Source organism: Staurois parvus, unplaced genomic scaffold, assembly GCF_062004578.1.
Source record: "Staurois parvus isolate SC_StPar_1 unplaced genomic scaffold, SC_StPar_1.0 ptg000325l, whole genome shotgun sequence".
NCBI classification, from domain to species: Eukaryota; Metazoa; Chordata; class Amphibia; order Anura; family Ranidae; genus Staurois; species Staurois parvus.
This window is the reverse complement of record NW_028318121.1, coordinates 246,263-270,375: the sequence shown is the minus strand read 5'-3', so window position 1 is coordinate 270,375 and position 24,113 is coordinate 246,263. Positions and strand designations below refer to the sequence as shown.

Sequence of the window (24,113 nt, the reverse complement as noted above, 5' to 3'; positions counted from 1 at the left end):
CAGCCTGGCCACTCACCGGCTGCCAGGATCACTGCCCGGCTCTGCAGCCCTGATCTCCCATTCATTCTGCTGTGTCCCCGGCTGGGAAGATCCAGAGATGATCCTGTGTGTGGATGGAGGATGATCTTCACACACTCTTGTGAAAGGGGCTATGAAGGCGGCAGATTTTAATATGCAGCACACAGCAGCAGCTCTAGATCCTGGCTGCCTGAGCCTACAATATAGCAGCCTAGGGCCAGAATTGTGAGTAGCAGACATATTGATCCCCCTCCCCTCTCTCACCCCCCTCTCTCTCAGCTCCCCCCTTTCCAACCCCCTCTCTCACCCCCACCTCCCTCTATCTCTCACCCCCTCACTTCCTCCCCTCTCACACTTCCCTCTCTCTCTTACACCTCTTCTTTCTTTCTTTGTCCCTCTCACTCTTCCTCTCTCTTCTCTTTCTTGCCCCTCTTTCTCTCTTTCACCCCTTGTCTCACCTCACCCCTTCTCTCTTCACCTCATACCACCCCCTCTCTTCCTCTCTCTCTTTCACCCCCCACCCCTTTTCTCTCTCACCTTTCTCTCTAACCTCCCTCTTTCCCACCACTCTCCCCTTTCTCTTTCACCCCCTCTCTCTCTCACCTCCTCCCCCACCCCCCTTTCTCACCCCCTCTCTCTTTCCCTCTCTCTCACCCCCTTCTTACTCTCACCCCCCTCTTTCTCACCTCCTCCCTTCAAACCCTCTTTCTCTCACTTCCCCCACCCCTTCTCTATTACCCCTCTTTTTCCCCACCCCCTCTCTCTCTCTAATCCCCCTCTTTCTTACTCCCTCTCTCTTACCTCCTCTTCTCTCTCCCTCCATCTTTCTTTCACCCCCTCTTACCTCCAACCCCCTTTCTCACCTCCTTCTTTGTCCCCCACACCAGGGGACCCCATCAGGTAGTCTGTATGGGGCCCCCATGATATCTAACAGTGGCCCCGGTTTCTTTACAGTTGAAGTGGTAAGGATATGGAACTCCCTGCCAGAGTGGGTGGCGTAAGCCGGGAGTGTAGATACATTCTGAACATTTTTAGGTGTGTTTCTTGGTGAATGCAATATACAGGAATATGGAAAGGGGTCATGACATAAACACACACAGGTTGGACTGGAAGGGCCGGTATCTTTATGGAACCTTACAAACCATGTAACTATGTAACCCCTTCATGGGGGACGGTAAAACATATCTTTACGCATCAATGCAGTTTTGCAGCTTTGGCATTTGTTTGTAAAACTGTACATATCATCCCATCTACTTGTGTATCCAAGTGAATTATAACCTGTTTTTAAGGACAAATTCATCCTCTCCTGATTTTTTTAGCAAAGGAAAACTGGCCCAAAATGGTAAATATGGTTTTTGAAATGTAGCCGCATATTTCTTACAATTACCATGGCCCACCACCAAAGAACAACCCAAAACACATCCTCCTCCCCCGATGATTGTAGTAATACCACATACAGTATGTGTATATGATTTGTTGTTTGTACCCATAGTAGGGCCCAGAAACAATAGGGAACATTTTGTTGTTTAATCCTACCTAAAATAAACTGACCCTGACCCTGAACTTTGATCCTGAACCTGATATGAACCTCGATCAAACCCCGATCTAACTATTTCATCTTTATTGTATTCATCTATATATTTATTGTATACCTTTTTTGTTTACAATCTTCTCTTCTAGCAAGGAGAAAAGGATTCGGTGTAAGCGGAGAAAGAGTAGAAGGGTGGGTTGTACAGCGACCAATTACATGGTCCCCGTCACTGAGGCTGCATAAAGGGGTTCAATATTCCAATTATGAATGAAATTTCCCACAGATACAAAAAAAATACTTTTTTTATTTCACATTTTTTTTTTGTATTTTTTTTTTGAAAGGGATTTCGATTTATCTTTGCCAGTCCTCTTCTACAAATGAATTAGCCTGATAATATGATCCTTTGTGCCTATTATGAAAGCCTGAATACTATATTAAACATGTGAGTGCACAGAAGGCAGACTTTTTAAATAATTAAAGCTTTTTTACAGTATTGCACTATTTGTTGTGTTTTGGTTTGTTTTCCATTGTCGTCCAATCATGGGAGTCGTATCTGGAGGATATTGAGTACAGAGTGATCTGGGAGGACACGCCCGGTCACATTACGTTTGTTTGACTCTTTTGCCAGCAAAGAGTCCATTCCATCCGGTGAGGGGGGAGGAGCATTTATCACGGATGGGGGGAGCACATTTGTTTGACGAATTTTGGAGCACTTTTTTGGGGGATTGAGCACAATTTTTTTTTGTGGACTTTATACATCATTTTTTTGGGACTTTTTATTTATAGTATTTTAATTTTTTATTTTTAATTTGTTTGCACTGTGGGGTGTTTAAAATGATGCCCGATTAAGGGTCTGGTATGGATTTTGGGGGACCCCACACCATTTTTTTTTTTAATTTTGGAGTAGGCTTTCCCTCAAAATCCATACCAGAACCGAAGGGGCTAGTAAAGATTGGGGGGGACCCCACACTGGTATAAAAAGAAAAAAAATTAATGTCAGCAATTCTTTTGTTTAGATTCTGCTCTCATGGGGGAGGAGTGGAGATGAGTCATGGTTGTCAAGGATGTGGCGGCCGCCCACTCCTTAGAAACCATGATATTTACTGGCTCCTTAACAACCAGCTAAAATCAAATACATTCCTTAACTATCGCATGCCTGGACCCCTACTTATTTACCACTCTTCTCCTTCCTCTATAACTCTCCTCTCCTGAAATACTCTGCACTGCTGGAGGACTCCGCTCCTTCCTCTATGACTCTCCTCTCCTGAAATACTCTGCACTGCCGGAGGACTCCGCTCCTTCCTCTATAACTCTCCTCTCCTGAAATACTCTGCACTGCTGGAGGACTCCGCTCCTTCCTCTATGACTCTCCTCTCCTGAAATACTCTGCACTGCCGGAGGACTCCGCTCCTTCCTCTGTAACTCTCCTCTCCTGAAATACTCTGCACTGCTGGAGGACTCCGCTCCTTCCTCTATGACTCTCCTCTCCTGAAATACTCTGCACTGCTGGAGGACTCCGCTCCTTCCTCTATGACTCTCCTCTCCTGAAATACTCTGCACTGCCGGAGGACTCCGCTCCTTCCTCTGTAACTCTCCTCTCCTGAAATACTCTGCACTGCTGGAGGACTCCGCTCCTTCCTCTATAACTCTCCTCTCCTGAAATACTCTGCACTGCTGGAGGACTCGGCTCCTTCCTCTATAACTCTCCTCTCCTGAAATACTCTGCACTGCTGGAGGACTCCGCTCCTTCCTCTATAACTCTCCTCTCCTGAAATACTCTGCTCTGCTGGAGGACTCCACTCCTTCCTCTATAACTCTCCTCTCCTGAAATACTCTGCGCTGCTGGGGGACTCGGCTCCTTCCTCTATCACTCTCCTCTCATCCTCTGCACTGCTGGAGGACTCGGCTTCTTCCTCTATCACTCTCCTCTCATCCTCTGCACTGCTGGAGGACTCCTCTCCTTCCTCTATCACTCTCCTCTCATCCTCTGCACTGCTGGAGGACTCGGCTCCTTCCTCTATCACTCTCCTCTCATCCTCTGCACTGCTGGGAATGCTGAGTTGCTCCCTATGTTGGGATCACACACACAATACACACATATATGAAGGAAGGTCGGACACATTGGAGGAGGAAGTTCTTCTATGTAATGAGAAATGTTGCTTTCAGTGAGAAGAATGCGGAGCGGACACATTGTTACATTGTACAGATACCACTTGTGTGTGAAGGGAACAGCAAGGTCCAGTTCTACTGATCACTGTCAGTGATAAACCGCAATCACAACATCTGTTATCCCACACTCAGTGACATCTCACCGTGATTGGTCCTGTAAAGACAAGCTCCGCCTCTTTATTACACATCATCATTTCATTCAGGGATCAAATCTCCAACTTTTATACATTATTTGTTCCTTTTTCAGTTTCTTTTACACTTGTGGAATATTTTATATAATAGATGGTGGGCGGAGATACATAGTAACATTGTGCTTCTCCCTGTGGGAGGGGTGTGGCTACAGCTGTCTATATATGGGTATGGGGGCGGAGTCTGGCAGTGGTTTTGCATTCTATATGGCATTCTGTGGGAGTCATTGTACACGATATTTCCGAGTTGCAATGTTTGTGTGACACCATTTCAGAGGCATTCTGCAAGGGAAACTTTCACAGAATGGCAGAAAGATCTTTGTGATCATACAAATCATGGGGCCCTATACATCCTCCCTGACAGGGCCCCCTTCCTGCTACAGGAGTATGGCCTGCACCCCAATATTTGGCAGCACTTATGTCTTTGTTGGCACGGCATGGCCCCGTGTGGATGACTTCTCGGCCTTTTGGCTAAGATCAAGTGTAGTATCTGTTCTTATCTGTTCTTATCAGTATCTTGTTCTTATCCTAGCGCTTGTCCGGGACACGGTCCAATACATCAAGGACCGCCGTGTGCACGCGGCCCTGGTCAGTCTTGATCAGGAGAAGGCCTTTGACCGTGTCTCCCATGGGTTTATGTGCAGAGCCCTGCGCAGGTTTGGTCTCGGGGAAATGTTTTGTTCATATGTTGACATCATGTATTATGACATCTGTAGTTCCGTGCAGGTGAACGGCTGGAAGACTGACCCCTTCCCGGTTCTCTCCGGGGTCAGACAAGGCTGTCCTCTCTCACCTCTGCTTTTTGTTTGCTGTATAGAGCTCTTCGCCGAATGCATCAGACGGAATCCAGAGATCGGCGGAATCACCGCACCGGGACCAGACAGACGGGAAGTGAAGTGCTCGCTCTACATGGACGACGTGACGGTGTTCTGTGCCAACCAGCGCTCCATCGACCTGCTCGTCCAGACCTGCGAGGACTTCGGCCAAGCTTCGGGGGCAAAGGTCAACTGCGGGAAGTCGGAAGTCATGCTCTTCGGAAAGTGGTTCCTGCCTTCTTCTGCATCCATGCCCTTTGGCATCAAGACAGACTTCATGAAGATTTTGGGAGTTTGGTTTGGTGCCGAGGGCGCAGCCCTGAAGTCTTGGGAGGAGAGACTGGCCAAGATGCGCCAAAAGTTTGGACTCTGGAGCCTCAGAGACCTCACCATCGAAGGGAAGACACTGGTACTCCGCAGCGAGATTCTCCCTGTGTTGCAGTACCTCGCCCAGGCCTGGCCCCCCCGGGTCAACACCTGCAAGGCCATCACCAGGGCGGTGTTTCACTTCATCTGGGGCTCCAAGATGGACAGAGTGAAGCGGGCAGTCATGTTCAAGGAACCCCTCAAGGGCGGTAAGGGCGTGCCCGACATCGCCACCCAGCTGAGGGTGTTCTTTGCTTGCAACTGCGTCCGCAGAACTTTGCCAAGACGGACTACGGACTCTGGCGGGAACGCAATGTCTCGCTTCTTCCTGTTGCCTCTCTGGAGGTCCCTGGGGTGGGACACTTGGGATAGTTCCATCCCCTACAACTGGGACACTCCTTGGTTCTACTTGGATACCTTCAAGTTCATCAGGGAGCAAGGGCTGCAGGGAGTCAAGCCGGACTTGTGGAAGCCAAAGACGATCTACAAGCTCATCCGAGCCAGCGACATTTTGGAGTCGGTTCCAGGCCTGCCTTCGGACACCTGCAAGGTGGTCTGGAGGAATGTTTCTTCAAACATCCTCACCAACAGGCACAAAGACCTGGCATGGATGGCTATCCAGGGGGGACTGCCTCTCAGGACATTTATGCATGCCAGGAACCTGAGCAGATACAGACACTGCCCCTTCTGCATCATCCATGAGGAAACGTCCTACCACGTTTTCTGGGAGTGCTCATTTGCTCAGGCCCTGTTGGGGGCCCTGGAACCTGAACTCAAGGACTTTGTGCCACAGACAGCCATCACACACTTTGGGGTGCTGAATGGACTATTCTGTGGAACTTTTTCTTTGGAGGACATTGACGGCGCCTGGCGGGTGCTGTGCTGTTTTAAGGACGCTTTATGGTGCGCCAGAAAGCGCCTCATCCACCAGCGGGAGAGGATGTCCATTGAGGACTGTCGCAGACTGATCCTCAGTCTGCTCAGAGACTATTCCTTGTTGGACTTTAAGGAGGAAGAGGACGTCTGAAGATTTCCCCCTTCCCCCTACTCCCCCTTGCGTGTCTTTGTCCCTTCAATAAAGCTTCGGGCCTGTGTTTCCCCCTTCCCTCCCCTTCCACCCCCCCCCCCCCCCCCCACACACACCCGATGCCTATTGTTGAGAATGTTTTTCTTTTCAGTTATCGTTTTCGTGCATGACATAGTGACTAGGAAATGTATATCGTATTAGGATGCTACAGTTTTTGGGGTAAGCGGCGTCATGCATGACGTGGTGATCCGGGGGATTCATCCTCTGTGCACATCACGTCAGGCATCATACCGCTGAGCGAATGTATTTATTGGCCTGAATGTATTTATCGTATGTTTGGAACTGTATTGCTATGTGGTGCGCTGCGTCGCAGTACAGGGTGAGATGTACCCCGATTACACGTAACATGTTGTTTTTGATGCTTCTGCAATAAAAGTATCTTTTCAATCAAAAAATCTGTTCTTATCAGTTTTTGGGGGAGGGGATGCCGGTGCCTCCTGTTGGGTGGGGGGTGCTGATTAGTACCTCTTCTTAGGTGGGAATGGTGAGAGTGGTGGGGAAGCCTTTTCCTCCCGGGTTGATTCTGGCCTGGTACACCAGGCTGGTCCCCGGTTGTAGGCAAGGCTCTCCCTAAGCTTTCTAAGTTCTGATGCCTTTCTGGTAGGGATGGGACTGCTCTGGTCTGGCCGAGGGACGGGCTGAGAAAGAAGCCCGTGGTGTATGTGCCCCTGGAGTGGCAGTCCAGGGGGGGTGAAATTCTTATGGTGAGGGAGCTTACTTTGGGTTTTAGGCACCTTGGTCACTACACCAGTCACACTTTTTTTTTCGCACCTGCCTCTAGGGCCGGGCCTTTTGGTCAGGATCAGAGGAATTTTTTATTCCTGGCCAAACAGCCCACCATAGTACTGCACTATGGCACCAAGCACTTTTCCACTTCCCCCCCCTCCCTTTTTTTTATGTTTGTTTGTCACTTGCACTTTTTGCACAGCACCTACGCACTTTTTGCACATTCGATTACTAGGCATTAGGTCCTTGATCCTGCCCTGAAAGTCATGGGGGGTGGACATGTGGTCCTTTGGTCAGGGTCTTCTCCTCTCATGGGGTCTCCCTTTGGGGGAGCCCCACTTAGTATTTGGAGTGGCCTTGCTTCAGCAGGCCTCCTGAAGAAAGGGATCTGCCTGGTTTTGGCCGGGTGGACCTAGTGAGTGGCTCAGTTCCTGTCAGGAGACTTGCGCATCGGGGGATCAGTGCTAGGGCCCTTTCTTTTTGGAGGAGGGCCAGACGAACACCCTGTGCACATTTTTGTGTGCTTCACTTTTGAGCACTCACTTTTTTTTGCATTGGGTGCTAGTTTTGTGAGTGTGTTCACTACACCGCGGGACTTCAAAAATACAAAAATGGCCCTGTGTGGCTGGCAGCCAGCTCAGAGAATCCCATACACAGCATGGCTGTAATATTCTGCTCCTCCTCACTCTCCAACCTGAGGTATCTTCTGCTCACATTACCACCATCTCTCATTAGAGCTCACATGACTGGTGGCCATGTTGCACTTAGCAGAGAGCTACCAACCAAGAAAGGAGGATAGGAAGGGAAGAGTCTTCTGCTGACCCAATGGTGCGAGTACTGCCTCTACCCTCCTGTCGGAGGCCCTGATGCCATTCAATACAGGTCAGAATTGGGTCCAATAACGGCAAGCAATCCTCTAAATGACTTGTGACCATTGGCTATCTATAGTCACATGCCTGATGAAGGGGTTCTTCGAGACTCCGAAACGTCACACTTGCTGTAACAATGTGATTGCTTATTAAAGCTTTGGACCCATAACTAGAGATCCTTGGAGTGCTGGTGACGTTCTTCCCACATTGGCTATCTATGGCTCAGAAGAATCAATGGGTTCAGATTTCCAGAGCTCTCACGTCTTCATCACATCATTCGGCTGATGAAGATATAGCAAGATCTTTAGAACGTTACGGAAGTATCAGGGACCAGGTGCTACACCCATGGGTCTCCTGATATATGGTGCAGGGATGGGTCAGGAACTGGTGAGATGACCACCATTTGCAGGTTGTAGAACAGCAATACCTCTGTGAAGTTACTGGCTCAGAGCCCCCATGGCTGACAGTATGTATGATTTCTAGGTACTCAATCCCTTTGTTGTCCTGTCAGGGAGATTCTCCTTCTCTTCCTTTCTTGAAGACACAACATGAAGTGAGGAAAGTTCTACAAAATGAGAGCAATTCCCCTCATAGACAGTTGTCACCGGAACACATGTCCACCTTGGAAAATTTCCCCTCACCTCCATTTCTAGTGACAGCTTTACAATGCGGGTTATTGGATAATGAAGAGCAGGACAAATATGAAGGGTAAATAAACCCAGCAGGGACTTAGACAGCAAAAGGAACCGGAATAAATGTCAGAGAGGTGCTTGGAACACCGATAGTCACTAGTGCAATATTGCAGAATGTCCAGCCAATGAGCAATAGCACCGGTGAGGCTGCTCTTGTCAGACAGGGGAACCCTTACAGGGGAATCCGAATCCAGAAACAGAACGATGTCACAGAGAGCGCCAAACCACAATAAGTCCAAGAAAACTTTAACTCTTCTTCAAATAATTGGAAAAACAACAACCGACACGTTTCCTGATTCTGAACACTTCTTCAGGGCTTGGATGTTATAAATGTACAAAACATTTTCCTGTGTGGATCTGTTTCGGATACATAAACGTTACATAACTTCAGTTTGTTATTTGTGCTATTTGAGTCCTTACAGGAATTTATAGAACATTCAAGTCCTGATAAAGGGGGAGGGATCAGACCCCTGAAACACGTTGGATGTTTTATTTCACCGGTTCCCTGCCGCCCTATAGTAGAACTACTGCTACAGGGCGGCAGGGCTGTGCAAAATCACATATATATACACATGATTTTGTATTCTCATGTAGGAGGTGCGTGCACCATCCTATCTGCACCACCCTACCCACACTGCCACTGACGGCTACAGCTGTCGATCACTGGGTCCCAGATGGAGACTCCCTGCCGGCACCCGGTGATCACCGATGAACATTGACAGGGGAGAGGTCTGTATGTAAACAATACAGATCTCTCCCCTGTCAGCGCCAACAGGCTGCTTTGTATCTCTCTGCACAGAATGTCTACATAGTAACACACACAGCACACAGTTAACCCTTTGATCACCCCAGATGTTAACCCCTTCCTGCCCAGTGCCATTACTACAGTGTCAGTGCTTTTTATTAGCACTGATCACTGTATTGGTGTCATGGGGGATGTCAGTGACACCAAGTCAATCCCCCCCCAGTGTCAGAATGTCCGCCCCATGTCCCGCTATAAGTCGCTGATCGCCGCCATTACTAGTATAAAAAGAAAACACCCAGTATCTATACTGCCATTTTTTGACACTATAACTTTCACGTAAACCAAATAATTTACACGGATTGGGATTTTTTTAGCAAAGACACGGAGCGGGATACATTTTGGTGTAAATTTATGACGAAATTAGATTTTTACATTTTTTATTGGACATGTTTTATAGCAAAAAGTCAAAAATACTGTTTTTTTTTCAAAATTGTCAGTCTTTTATGGTATATAGTGCAAAAAATAAAAAACACACAGACAATCAAATACCACAGAAAGAAAGCTCTATTTGTGGGAAAAAAAGGATGTAAATTTCATTTGAGTGCGGCGTTGCATGACTGCGCAATTGTCAGTTAAATGAATGCAGCCCCGTATTGCAAAAAATGGCCTCGTCAGGAAGGGGGGGGGGGGGGTAAACCTCTGGAATTGATGAGCAATTAAAGTTTCTTAGGCTCCTTTGTGGTTTTATACTCTTCATGATATTTCTTCTTTCAGCCACAAAAATAAAACCTGACGGGCTCTAACCCTCACACATTACGGCTCCATGCACACTGGATTATTTTTAGGCCAAAAAACGCTGGAAACAAAGCGGAATAAAAATCGCAGGTAATAGCATTTTAGTAGCATGTTAGGATCGTTAGTGTTTTATTGGCATTTTTGCAGTACATGTAGGAAAAACAAAAAAAAGCTGTTAGTGTCATTTTAGTAGCATTTAGCATTTTTTTTTCTGCTTGAAAACCGCTCCAAAAAACTACAAAAACTATTTTATTTCTGCTTCTAGGCGCTGAAGCTCAAAAAATGCTACTGGCCTAAAGCAGTGTACATGGACACCTAGGAGGACACTATTTATCTTCTAGGAGCAGAAAAATGCCAACAACAGCTTCTAGGAGCTTTAAAAAAACCCCACCAACCTTCATTCTAATACGGTGTGCACCGGAAACAGAAGAGAATCATTGGGCACAAGCACCAGGATCACCACAGCATATCCTGCCAATAGCACATTTCCAGAAGCATAAAACAAAAATACTTGGAAACAATACTATACATTATCTTGTTGTAAAACATGTAATCGGCCATTGTATGCCAGAGGGGGAAGAGAAAAAACGGGCAAGACATCGCATTACCGGTCGTGGGGCCATCTTGTGTTCACAAATGATATGGCAATTGCCCATTTAACAGACAGAAAAACATCAAAATATTTTTGACATAAATTAAAAATAAATACAGAAGCACCATAAATAAACATCTCCAGTCGACCTTAAAAGGTGTAAATAGTTATAAAGTAACCAGAAACAGCTAACTATTATTGATGAATGATTGACGTCCCATTCAATATTGAGACCATATGGCGTATATGATTGTAAAGTGTAAATCCACCATACTTCCAATGTAGAAATCTCCCGCTTGGTGTAACTGCCCCTCCAATTCTTGGAGAATTTGTCAATACCAATAAACAGAGCTCCCTCGGGTTTTCTCATGGTGAAGAGCATAATGCTTAGAAACACTATGGTTGGGAAAACCTTTCTTTATATTGGCAATATGCTCTTTTAGCCTAGTCTGTAGTGTCCTAACGGTGCGTCCTATATATTGACACCCACATGGACATTGGATTAAATAAACCACGTTTTTTGTGGTACAGGTGATACAATTATTGACCTTAAATGATTTATTAGTAATCATGGAATGAAAGGTCTCAATGTTTCTATTATTACATGTATTATACTTACAGACTGTACACCTTCTACAGGGGAAATACCCCTTAATCTCATGAAACATAGAAGGTTTCTTAGGAGGAGCTATAACATTAGGGGCTACAAATAATCTCAATGGAGGTGCCCCTCTAAAGACAACAGGAGGGGCCTCCGGAAGGATGGGACCCAAAATCAATGTGACAAACTCCTGCGCTCCTACCTAAAAACTAATACCTACCAACAAAGGTAAAGCTGCTACATACAGTCATATACCCATAGACATAAAATATAAATGAAACACAAATGATGCATAAAAATTCTTCACACATAAATGAATAAGTGAAACAGTGCAAAATTAGTAATAGAAAGATTGGGCGCCGCGCTCTATTAATTGTTTAAAAATAAATATTAAAATGTAAAAAATGATTTTAGCCGGTATAAAATAATCTCTCTGAGTTATCACCGTGAATAAACATAAGTACACCTTATACCAATAATTATATAAAACAAAATAGGATTGTGGATAAAAAATAATAATAATGGTAATAATAATTGTAAATGAAATAGATTAAGGGTGAAATATTCCAGCTCTGACCTTCAGCTGGGAATGAATAGTCCCATATGCACTGGGATGATACCACATTGTTTATCAGTTGAACAGAAGGATGGATGCCGTATACTCTCCTCTGTAACAGCCTGTGCTGTATAGCTGCAATGGGTAACAATAGACGCTGTACTGGGAGTCACTATGGTAGACCAGATCTCTCCTTCCCCAGCACTCTCCTTAGTCCACTTCTCCTCGCAGGACTCATAATTAGAGAAATTAGTAAAAAAGAATCTCATTGGATTTATGAGATGGATTGTCTGGCCCCTAGGGGTCTAAATAAAGAATTTGACCTTTCATGTTTTCTGAGTGACCATTGAGCGCCATGCAGACAATATATAAATATAGATCCTAAGTTAATATATGGGAAGAAAATGTAAATATATATATATAATGGACAATGTCACACTAATTCAGAGTGAATTTACCTACAGGTATAATACATGGATATCAGACAATTCTGGGCTGCTGTGCTGTGCTGTCTGTCACTTCCCTGTCAGCTCGAGGATGAGCTGATCGAGAGAGAACAGTTTCTCTTTCTCGATCAGCCTTGTCCCGCCCAGCACACACCCCCGCCCCGCCCCCTAGTAAAACACTCCCCCTCACTCCTATAACCCTTCCCTGCAAAATAAATGTAACCCCTTCCTCCCCAGTGCCATTAGGAAAGTGTCAGTGTTTTTTTTTGCACTGATCACTGTATTAGTGTTTTTGGGGATGTCAGTGACCCCAAGTCAGTACCCCCCAATGTCAAAATGTCCCCGCAGTCCATAATTCGCCGATCACCGCCATAATTCGCTGATCGCCGCCATTATTAGTATAAAAAAACAAAAACTAAAAATCCCAGTATCTTTCCCGCCATTTGTAAACGCTATAACTTTCACGTAAACCAATTAATTTACACGTATTGGGGTTTTTTTTAGCAAAGACATGTCGCAGAATGCATTTTGGCAGAAATTTATGACTAAATTTGATTTTTGCATTTTTTTTACTGGACATGTTTTATAGCAAAAAGTCCAAAATATTGTTTTTTTTTCCTCAAAATTGTCAGCCTTTTTTTTTTATAGCGCAAAAAATAAAAACCGCACAGGCGATCAAATACCACCAAAAAAAGCTCAATTTGTGGGGAAAAAAAGGATGTAAATTTCATTTATGTACCGTATTGCATGACCGCGCAATTGTCCGTTAAACTAGCGCAGCGCTGTATAGCAGAAAAATGGTGTAAGTTGCAGTATCTATACCATAGTTTGTAGACGCTATAACTTCCACACAAAGCAATCAATATACACTTATTGGGATTTTTTTTACCAGAAACATGGAGCAGAATACATTTTGGCTTAAATTTATAACCAACTTTGAGTTTACTATATTTTTTTATAGCTGAAAATAAAAAATATTTTTTTAATTCCAAATTTTTGGCATTTTTTTGTTTATAGCGTGAAAAATAAAAAGCGCACAGGTGATCAAATACCACCGAAAGAAAGCTCTATTTGTGTGAAAAAAAGGACGTAAATTTCGTTTGGGTGCAGCGTTGCATGACCGCGCAATTATCAGTTGAATTAGTGCAGCGCCGAGTAGCAAAAAGAGGCGTGGTCATTAAGGGGGGTAAATCCTCTGAGGGCGAGGGGTTAAACAATTAATAGAGCGCGGCGCCCAATCTTTCTATTGCCGTCTTATTGATGCGCACCACGTGAGGGTGAGCGAGGACGCCTGCGACACATTATATTGGTTACATATACACAGATATTTGTATCCTTCAGTGGCTCACAAGTACATTTTACACAAGAAGTGCAAAATAGGTGACACAAATAACATAAACACACAATATTAAATAGTGCCAAAAAACTCATAAATAATCAGGTGTGACAAGTGTCAATACGAGGTCCTAAAAGGACCAAATAACATCATCGGTGCCCCAAGTAATCCAATAGGATCCAATAGTGCTCCAAATCAAACAAGTCACAACAGGACTCAATGTGCTAAAAAACCTCCAACCGGAACTAAAAAACAGTTCCCACCATATAACACAAAACACACGTGCATCCCAATAAACGCATAACCTGAGAACTGATCATGCAAACAAACATGAATAAATATATAAAGTCCCGTGAGGTGTAAAACACCTGACAATATACAAAAAAACAGATATAAAGTCCACAGCAATTCTTGAAGAAGAAGAACAATAAAATGATAATTGTGCTGATAAATGTGCAGAGATATCCACAAACGGCTGAATTGCCCGCTCACCTCCCTCTTGCGACCCGCACAGGTCATAAGGCCTTCAGGATCACTAACACATGGACCCTAATAGTAGGTCATCCTCCACAGCTCTCCACACTGACCTCCCCTCATGTACAGATTCCAGCACAGGATCACAGGGCAGCAGATCTCCTCTTCAGGCACATAAGGTGGCTGCAGCCACTGGATCCCTCAGGAAATAGAAGTGAATGCTTGCATCGTGTCACACTATTTATTCACCAAACAAAGTATCACATATGGAATACGCTCACATTGTCGATCATCTTGTACATCACATGTCAATCAAACCTCAGATCACATGTACTTCATGGGTGTCCAATGTAAATAAAGAAGGCGTCCGACCGGAAGTGCGTCACCGCCCACGCGTATCGTCACGCTTAACACGTGACTTCATCAGGGCAAGCTGATAGGGTGACACTTTCCTTATATAATGACCTCCTGTCAATGAATCTCATTAGGAAAGGTGCTACTGCGCATCTCCGGTGGCCATTTTGATGTAGTCCATAGGTCTGGGGGCCATTTTCCCTTAGTTCATTTTGCATGTAAATAGAATGACTGCATCAGAACAATATAGGGAAGCTGCGGACATTTTGATGTAGTCCATAAGTCCGGTGGCCATTTTCCCTTAGTTCACTATTCATTAGAATGGAATAACTGCATGAGAACAATATAGGGAAGTGGCGGCCATATTATTGTGGCCCAGAACAATCTCTTTTACAGCTGCCTTATTAATAGAGGTCTGAAAATACTTAATATACTAAATTGGCACTAATATGTGTATGTATGAATGTGAGTTAGGGACCTGTTTCACTTATTCATTTATGTGTGAAGAATTCTTATGGTAGTAGCGCTGCATCATTTGTGTTTCATGGGACCCAAAATGTTATCATTCCACAATACTCCCCAATGTTTCTTAGAGATAACTGGTTAAAATCACAATTTCTCGAAAAGGGGTACAATTCTTCTGCATTAGAAAAAGCATTTAGGGAAGCGGATGCAAAAAATAGAACAGAGCAATTAATTCCTGGTTTAAAAAAAGACCCAAATGAGTCATTTAAAACTGCTTTTGTCACCACATACTCCACTCAGTATTAGAGGTCACTGAGCTGATCCCACTAATGATGGACCTACCCGGAGGGTTAGTGGGATCCTTATGAACTTTGGGCAAATAATATGTCACAGGTAGACATGGAGCCATAGGAGCCAAAAAGGATCTCTATTTTTTTCATTTATGATTCCATTTTTATAACCCTCTTTAAAACTGCCTTTGTCATCACATACTCCTCTCAATATTATGACATTAAAAATATCTTTAAGAAACATTGGGGAGTATTGCGGAATGATAACATTTTGGGTCCCATCCTTCCGGAGGCCCCTCCTGTTATCTTTAGAGGGGCACCTCCATTGAGATTATTTGTAGCCCCTAATGTTATAGCTCCTCCTAAGAAACCTTCTATGTTTCATGAGATTAAGGGGTATTTCCCCTGTAGAAGGTGTACAGTCTGTAAGTATAATACATGTAATAATAGAAACATTGAGACCTTTCATTCCATGATTACTAATAAATCATTTAAGGTCAATAATTGTATCACCTGTACCACAAAAACGTGGTTTATTTAATCCAATTTCCATGTGGGTGTCAATATATAGGAGGCACCGTTAGGACACTACAGACTAGGCTAAAAGAGCATATTGCCAATATAAAGAGAGGATTTCCCAACCATAGTGTTTCTAAGCATTATGCTCTTCACCATGAGAAAAACCCCGAGGGAACTTTGTTTATTGGTATTGACAAATTCTCCAAGAATTGGAGGGGCAGTTACACCAAGCGGGAGATTTCTACATTGGAAGTATGGTGGACTTACACTTTACAATCATATACGTCATATGGTCTCAATATTGAATGGGACGTCAATCATTCATCAATAATAGTTAGCTGTTTCTGGTTACTTTATAACTATTTACACCTTTTAAGGTCGACTGGAGATGTTTATTTATGGTGCTTCTGTATTTATTTTTAATTTATGTCACAAATATTTTGACGTTTTTATGTCTATTAAATGGGCAATTGCCATATCTTTTGTGAACACAAGATGGCACCACGACCGGTAATGTGATGTCTTGCCTGTCTTTTCTTTTTCCCCCTCTGGCATACAATGGCCGATTACATGTTTTACAACAAGATAATGTATAGTATTGTTTCCAAGTATTTTTGTTTTATGCTTCTGGAAATGTGCTATTGGCAGGATATGCTGTGGCGATCCTGGTGCTTGTGCCCAATGATTCTCTTCCAGTTCCGGTGCATGCCTTATGAGAACGAAGGAGGAGGTGGTTCCCCTCTTCCCTATAAATATGTGCTGCGTTCTGACGCTGGTCACGCCGCTGATGATGTCATTGATGATGAAACGTGTAGGGAGTAGCCAGAGCATGTGACGTCAGCATGCACCGAAACGTGGCGGCCATCTTGTTGGTTGGAAACTTACCATTCATTTATATGGTGACATTCTGTTTTGATGTATGTTTTTTTGTACATTTTTAGGCAATACATTTAATTTATCTTACTACACTATGAGGATTCTTTTTGCACTTTGAATGGGTTTGTCCTCTATGAGGATAATTCTTTTGTAGGTTCACCTTCCAGTCCATCTCTTGATATGAAAGTTTAGAACCAGAGAGTGCCCAGGTCCACGCCTTGCCTTTTGGAACTTATGCAGCGAATTTTGACCCATCCATAACTGGAGGTCATCATGATCCCGTAAAGGGGAGGGCCTGAACATGGAGCTCTGGGTGAGTGATGCCGCCAGAGCGTGAATGCTTGAACACCCAATAGCTTACTGGACCTGCTTGCCTGGACAGCAGGAGCTGTGGGAGCGCCCGCAGAGACCCGTCCCGCTGCATTCCCGATCCCTGGTAATATCTCCGAGTCTCGCTTCATCCTGCTTCGTTGGCTCAGGCGGAGTGGTCTGCATTAGACACTGCCGTGGTGCTCTGTGGCGGACCGTGCTGGGGAGGGGAAAGACCTTTTCAGCGGGAGTGAGGCGAGGACGCAAGGCTAAGAGAAGGTGCATGGAGGAGTGTTACAAGGGCTGGTCACTGATCAGTCTGACATGCCATTGTCTGCCACAAGGGATCAGTGGAGCTTGGAAAGGAGAAATCCTGAGGGAGGATCAACTTGAAAGGGATCCCAAGAAGCATCAATAGCTTGTGCCAGAAGAAATGCGGACCCTGAGACACCCGCAAAACCTAAATCATCATATAGAATTGACGATCTGACGGAAACCACGCTTAGGTACTCCCACAGTATGATTGTGTCAACAAGACGAAGGAATTTGAAGAGTATATGTTCAGAAGCCGGGGCCAGCGTTCCAGATGTGGATAGAGGTGGTGAACTGCCGTGGGCAACGGCGAGATGTTTAAACTTTAATATTGTTCTGTGCCTGTTATATGAAAAGTATAGACACATGAAGTGGGGCCGAGCAAACAGAAGATTGAGGTGCGGGTGTTCTCAGAGGGTACGGAGAGTTACAGACATTACATATCCTCCTATAGGTAATCGGGACTGTTTGTGGACTTTTCATGGGGCTGACAATATTGATTGTGAGTAGTATATGGGAGGTTAACAAACACACCCAATTAAAATGAAGAGTAGATCTGCAAAAGTTGGGGGGGGGGGAATATCGCAGTCGAATGCAGATAGGCATACCATCAAGAAATATATGCCCAATGGGAAAAAAGTCCAGAAAACAAGGCCCTTAGAAACATCAGGAAGAAAGCAGAAAATATGATGAAGCGCAAATTAGATTGTCATATGGAATGCGGGATGGAAATTCGATTACCGAATCCATAAATACTGACAACGTAATAGAGCAAAGTATGATGGATCAACAGGGCGCTATATCACAAATCACCACTAGAACCGAGATGTCGAAAATGTTCCCAAAACTGGAACTCTTTATGAAAAATGAAATGGCTGGGATACATACTGACCTGGGCGAATACGAACAAGAGTGGAAGAAATAGAAGGGAGAATGGAAACCCAGGCCCAGCAGATCGTCAAATTGAAATCACAGGTAGAAGAGATGCAAAGGGAACATCGGGAACTAGCATATAAATTAGAGGATCAAGAGAATAGAGACAGAAGAAATAATCTGAAGGTACGGGGCCTACCAGAGTTTTTAGGGAGGAAGATTTGAGAGAAAAAATATGGAATGTGTTCAATCCATTGATTGGAAGACCAGATTCAGACCCTATAAAAATAGAAAGGTGGTGAGTTTTTGCTCTCTCTCTCTCTCTCTCTCTCTCTCCTTTGCTGGTCCTTTCCCTTGTCCCATTATGGGGTTTTCTGTGAGGGGATCAGAGGGAGAGATTTGAATAAGGTTGGACGCCTGGAGGCCTAGTAGGTTAAGTTATTAATATCCTTATGTTGGAAATGGGGGATCAGGTTAGGCTTCCATGTTTAGAGTTTTACCCTAAAATTGGAATCATCAGTGGGAGAAATCTACGTCAGATTCCAGGGCAATATGTAGGCCAGGGAGTTTTTAAGAGTAAGTTGGTTTGGGGAGGGAGCGGGAAACGGGAGAGGGTGGGAGGGGGGCAGATGGGGTAGGGTAGGTGTCCATCATATGAACATGTTTTGCCAGTCTACATGGAAATGGAGGCGTGGCAGAGAAGGGAAACAATAAAAAGACATGAGTTTGATTAACATTATGACCTACAACATGAAAGGGATAAATTCTCCAATTGAAAGACGTACGGTTTTGAGGGAGGTACACCAACATTCTGTAGATGTGGTCTTCTTACAAGAGACACACTTAACTTATGACGCCATAGATAAGTTATACTCAAGGAATTATCCACACTGGCATTATGAAGACTCACCAATAAAGAGGGCTAAAGGAGTCGCAATTGGATTTTCAAAATACATAGGTTTTAAACTGGAAAGGCCATTGGTTGACCCAGAGGGTAGATATCTAGACCTTGGAGGGAAAATACAGGGACAACATTACACTCTGATTAATGTCTACTGCCAAAACAGGAAGCCTGAAATATTTCTCCAAGAAGTACTCGGAAAGATAATGAATTTTAAAAAAGGCTGTTTGGTTGTGGCAGGAGACTTTCATTTATGTTTAGACCCCTGGATGGATACATCATCATGTGCGCAGAGAGATGAGGGCAGAAAATTAAGAATGCTGAAATAGAGGTTACATCAAAATCAACTAATAGATATTTGGAGAGTGAAACAACATCCTAGAGAAAGAGATTATACCTTCGTCTCGCCTGCGCACAGATCGTATTCACGATTGAACTATGTTTTAATTGAGCATAGACATCTAGAATGGTTGATTAAATCAGATATTAAGGTGGTGTCTATGTCAGACCATGCTCCAGTTACAGTGAGCCTGCGGGTAGGTGAGGATAAGAATAGGAGGGCTATGTGGAGATTAAAGGAGTCACTTATACAAGATACTGAAATACAGAGAAGGTTAAGATAAGACATTGAACATTTTTTTTACCTTGAATGAAATGGAGGAATTATCAACAGCTACTGTTTGGGAAGCTCATAAAGCTTACATTAGGGGAGTACTGATAGCTCAAGGGATAAAAAAAGAGAGAACGGGAGAGAAAAATAAAGGGAGTGTTGGAAGAGTTATATAAATTAGAACAGACCCATAAAAAAAGCAGAAGTCAAATATATATCAGAGGATTATCCTTACAAGAGAAGAATTAAAAGATTTAACAGAACAGGAGACCAGGAAGGTTTTCAATAGCATTTCAAAGGAAAGATATAGGTGGGGGAACAGGCCAGGGAAACACCTGATGAAAAGGCTAAAAGAAAAGAAATGTAAGAAATTATATAGAAGGGATTAAAAATGAGAAAGGGGATCTGGTTTACTCCACCACAGAGATCGCCAACATGTTCCAAAAGGTTTATAGTAAGCTTTATGAGGTGAATCCGAAATATCAGAGGATTGGACAAAGAGAAGAACAGGAAAGTTTAGAAGTCCTCAAGGAGGCACATTTACGGAGATTAGCAGAAGATAAATTAGTAACACTGAAACGTATAATCTCTTAGGAGGCAATGAGTGCAGCATTGAAGAGTACGGTCAGTGGAAAGAGCTCAGGCCCTGACGGTTATACGATAGGATATTATAAAAAAATGTCAAGAAATATTAGTACCTAAATGATGTAGTTATATGAACGCATTATGTGAGGGGACGGAAATGAGAGAAGAATCACTGCATGCATATAGAACAGTTATTCTCAGAGAAGGGAAGGACAATGCACAATGCGCTAGTTATAGACCCATATCATTATTAAATATTGATACAAAGTTACTCGCGAAAGTCCACGCCACCAGGATGAAGGAGCTGATGCCAGAGGGGATACATCTAGATCAAGTGGGTTTTGTTCCAGGAAGAGAAGGAAGAGACAACGGTCTAAGAACATTGTTACTCCTACAAAAAGCAGGGAAACAGGAGATGATTATTCTGTGGATAGATGCAGAGAAATCCTTTGACCGGTGGACTGGGGATTCATGAATAATACACTTGAAGCTTTGGGAATAAGGAGTAAAATGATAAGATGGATAAAAGAGCTTTATAATAGACCTTCTGCATCAATTATAGTAAATGGGTCCCTGTCAGGATCCTTTAAAATGTATAGCAGTACTAGACAGGGATGTCCCCTATCACCTTTGTTATTTGTAATATCCCTGGAACCATTACTGGCAATGGTGAGAAAGAGTATAGATATCAGAGGAATTAGGATAGGAGAAGTAGAACATAAGGTGCAGCATATGCAGATGAAATGTTATTTTATGTCGTTCATCCTAGATTGACGTTGCCTAATTTAATGGGATTATTAAAACGATATGGGGCGCTGTCAAATTTGAAAATAAATCTATCAAAATCTGAGATCCTAAATATGAATGCTGCAAAGGCGGAGATGCAGACCCCACAAAAAGATTTTCCTTTCATGTGGAGGGAGAGAGAATTAAGCTATTTAGGAATAAAGTTAACTCCTTCAATAAAACATCGATATCAAGTTAATTACATCCCATTAATAGATGAAATCAAAGATGAGTTGAGAAGACTTTCAATAGGGTGGGTCTCGTGGATCGGGTGTATTAATCTGGTCAAGTTGGTGATAGTCCCAAAAATCCTGTATAAGTTTCAAATGCTCCCAATATATTTACCAGGACCTTTCTTCAAGATAATAAGAAGAATGATATCGAGGTTTATATGGGGTAACAAGAAAGCAAGAATCCGTTATGAGACTCTATGTAAAAATAAAGAAAGAAGAGGACTGAACCTGCCAGATATGAGGAAGTATTACATGTCGGTGTTATTGTCAAGGGTAGTGGACTGGACATATAGTGCAGAGGTAAAAAGTTGGGTTAAAATGGAAGGAATATTAACCACTTCCCATCCGGCCCATGTATATACAGTGAGGAACAGAAGTATTTGAACACCCTGCGATTTTGCAAGTTCTCCCACTTAGAAATCATGGAGGGGTCTGAAATTCACATTGTAGGTACATTCCCACTCTGAGAGACAGAATTAAAAAAAAAATTCAGGAAATCACATTGTATGATTTGTAAAGAATTTATTTGTCTTGCACTGCTGGACATAAGTATTTGAACACCTAAGAAACAGCAAGAATTCTGGCTCTCAAAGACCTGTTACTGTGCCTTTATAAAGTCCACCTCTACTCCACTCATTAATCTAACTTAGTAGCACCTGTCTGAGCTCTTTAAAGACACCTGTTCACCCCACAGTCAGTCAGACGCCAACTACTACCATGGGCAAGACCAAAGAGCTGTCAAAAGACAACAGAGACAAAATTGTGGACCTCCACAAGGCTGGAAAGGGCTACGGGCAATTTTCAAGCAGCTTGGTGAAAATAAATCAACTGTTGGAGCAATTGTTAGAAAATGGAAGAGGCTAAAGACGACTGTCAGTCTCCCTCGGACTGGGGCTCCATGCAAGATGTCACCTCATGGGGTATCACTGATGATAAGAAAGGTGAGGAATCAGCCCAGAACTACAAGGGAGGAGCTGGTCAATGACATGAAGAGAGCTGGGACCACAGTTTCAAAGGTCACTGTTGGTAGAACACTACGCCGTCAGGGTTTCAAATCATGCATTGCACGGAAGGTTCCCCTGCTCAAGTCATCACATGTCCAGGCCCGTCTGAAGTTTGCCAGTGATAATCTGGATGATCCAGAGGAGGCATGGGAGAAAGTCATGTGGTCAGATGAGACCAAAGTAGAACTTTTTGGTCTAAACCACACTTGTCGTGTTTGGAGAAAAAAGGATGAGTTGCATCCCAAGAACACCATCCCTACTGTGAAGCATGGGGGTGGTAACATCATGCTTTGGGGGTGTTTTTCTGCAAAGAGGACAGGACGACTGCACTGTATTAAGGAGAGGATGAATGGGGCCGTTTATTGTGAGATTTTGAGCAACAACCTCCTTCCCTCAGTCAGAGCATTGAAGATGGGTCGTGGCTGGGTCTTCCAACATGACAACGACCCGAAGCACACAGCCAGGAGAACCAAGGAGTGGCTCCGTAAGAAGCATATCAAGGTTCTGGAGTGGCCTAGCCAGTCTCCAGACCTAAATCCAATAGAACATCTTTGGAGGGAGCTGAAACTCCGTGTTGCTCAGCGACAGCCCCGAAACCTGTCAGATCTAGAGGAGATCTGTGTGGAGGAGTCGGCCAAAATCCCTGTTGCAGTGCAAACCTGGTCAGGCACTACAGGAAACGTCTGACCTCTGTAATCGCAAACAAAGGCTTCTGTACCAAATATTAACACGGATCTTCTCAGGGGTTCAAATACTTCTGTTCAGCAGTGCAAGACAAATACATTCTTTACAAATCATACAATGTGATTTCCTGAATTTTTTTTTTAATTCTGTCTCTCAGAGTGGGAATGCACCTACAATGTGAATGTCAGACCCCTCCATGATTTCTAAGTGGGAGAACTTGCAAAATCGCAGGGGGTTCAAATACTTCTGTTCCTCACTGTAAACTGCCTGACGGGAGCAGTGCAGCAGCGGGTTGCCGTTCATAAACAGCACCCGCCATTTTGGACTGTGCGCACTCCCTGGGAGGGCGAGGCACCAATCGCTGTATGGGACCTCTGTGTGAGGTCCCGATCATGTGATCACTGATTGACCAATCAGTGATCACATGAATAGTAGTAAGCAAGATGTCACTTCTGACATCATTGCTTACTACGTGTGAAATCTATGAATGATCACAGAGATCACATGGTACAGGGCCATTCACAACAGCCTTGTACCATGTGACAAGCTGTGACCAATCACAGCTCACACAATATTTCTCAATGGCTGCAGGAATGCAGCCAGGGAGAAAGAGAAATTATTGTTTTTACAGCCTTTATTGCTGTAAAAGCAATCAGTGTAAAAAAAACAAACTTTCATCCCCCCCCACAAGTAGTACAGTGTCACTATGGTGACACTGTATTGCTAGGGTAACAGTATGTAAAAAAACAAAAACAAAACATAAATAATAATATAAAAATGTAAAAAAAAAAGTTTTTCAATTATAATTTTTGGTTAGAAACTAATTTGGGTTATTTTTTTTTTACTAAAAAGATAACTTTTTTTTCCCCAGCAGGAGCAAAATTGCATCATGCTTTGCTGGGTTTTTTTTGCCTTCCTCTGGATCAACTGCGGGTATAGGATTATAACTTTTTTTTTCTATGGTTGAACTGGATGGATGTGAGAGGCATCCACCTCAGACCGCACTCAGGATTCAAGTTAAAGAGTTTATTTACTCGTACGAGGAGACAAGATACAGCACAATGACATTTATCCTGACTTGTCTGCCTGGCAACAATTCATCTACATATTTATAGACTGTTATTTCCTGATTTATAGCAAAGATGCTGACTTAGCCACTTCTTCTGGATATGATTGGTTGACTTAAGTCTGGGCTTCACCTTTATTGGTCAAATCCTAGAAGAAGGTGTAGCCAAGTCTTACAGACTCTTAGTAAGGAAGTAACTTCTGTATTCTCATACAAGGAAGTATTTTAACAAGCTTGCAG

General features: G+C 43.6%; 1 pseudogene; it reads left to right on the top strand.

Moving 5' to 3' along the window:
- Positions 1-4,357: 4,357 nt before the first annotated feature.
- On the top strand, positions 4,358-4,536 carry LOC149457330 (U2 spliceosomal RNA; annotated as a pseudogene).
- The last annotated feature ends 19,577 nt before the right edge of the window (positions 4,537-24,113 follow it).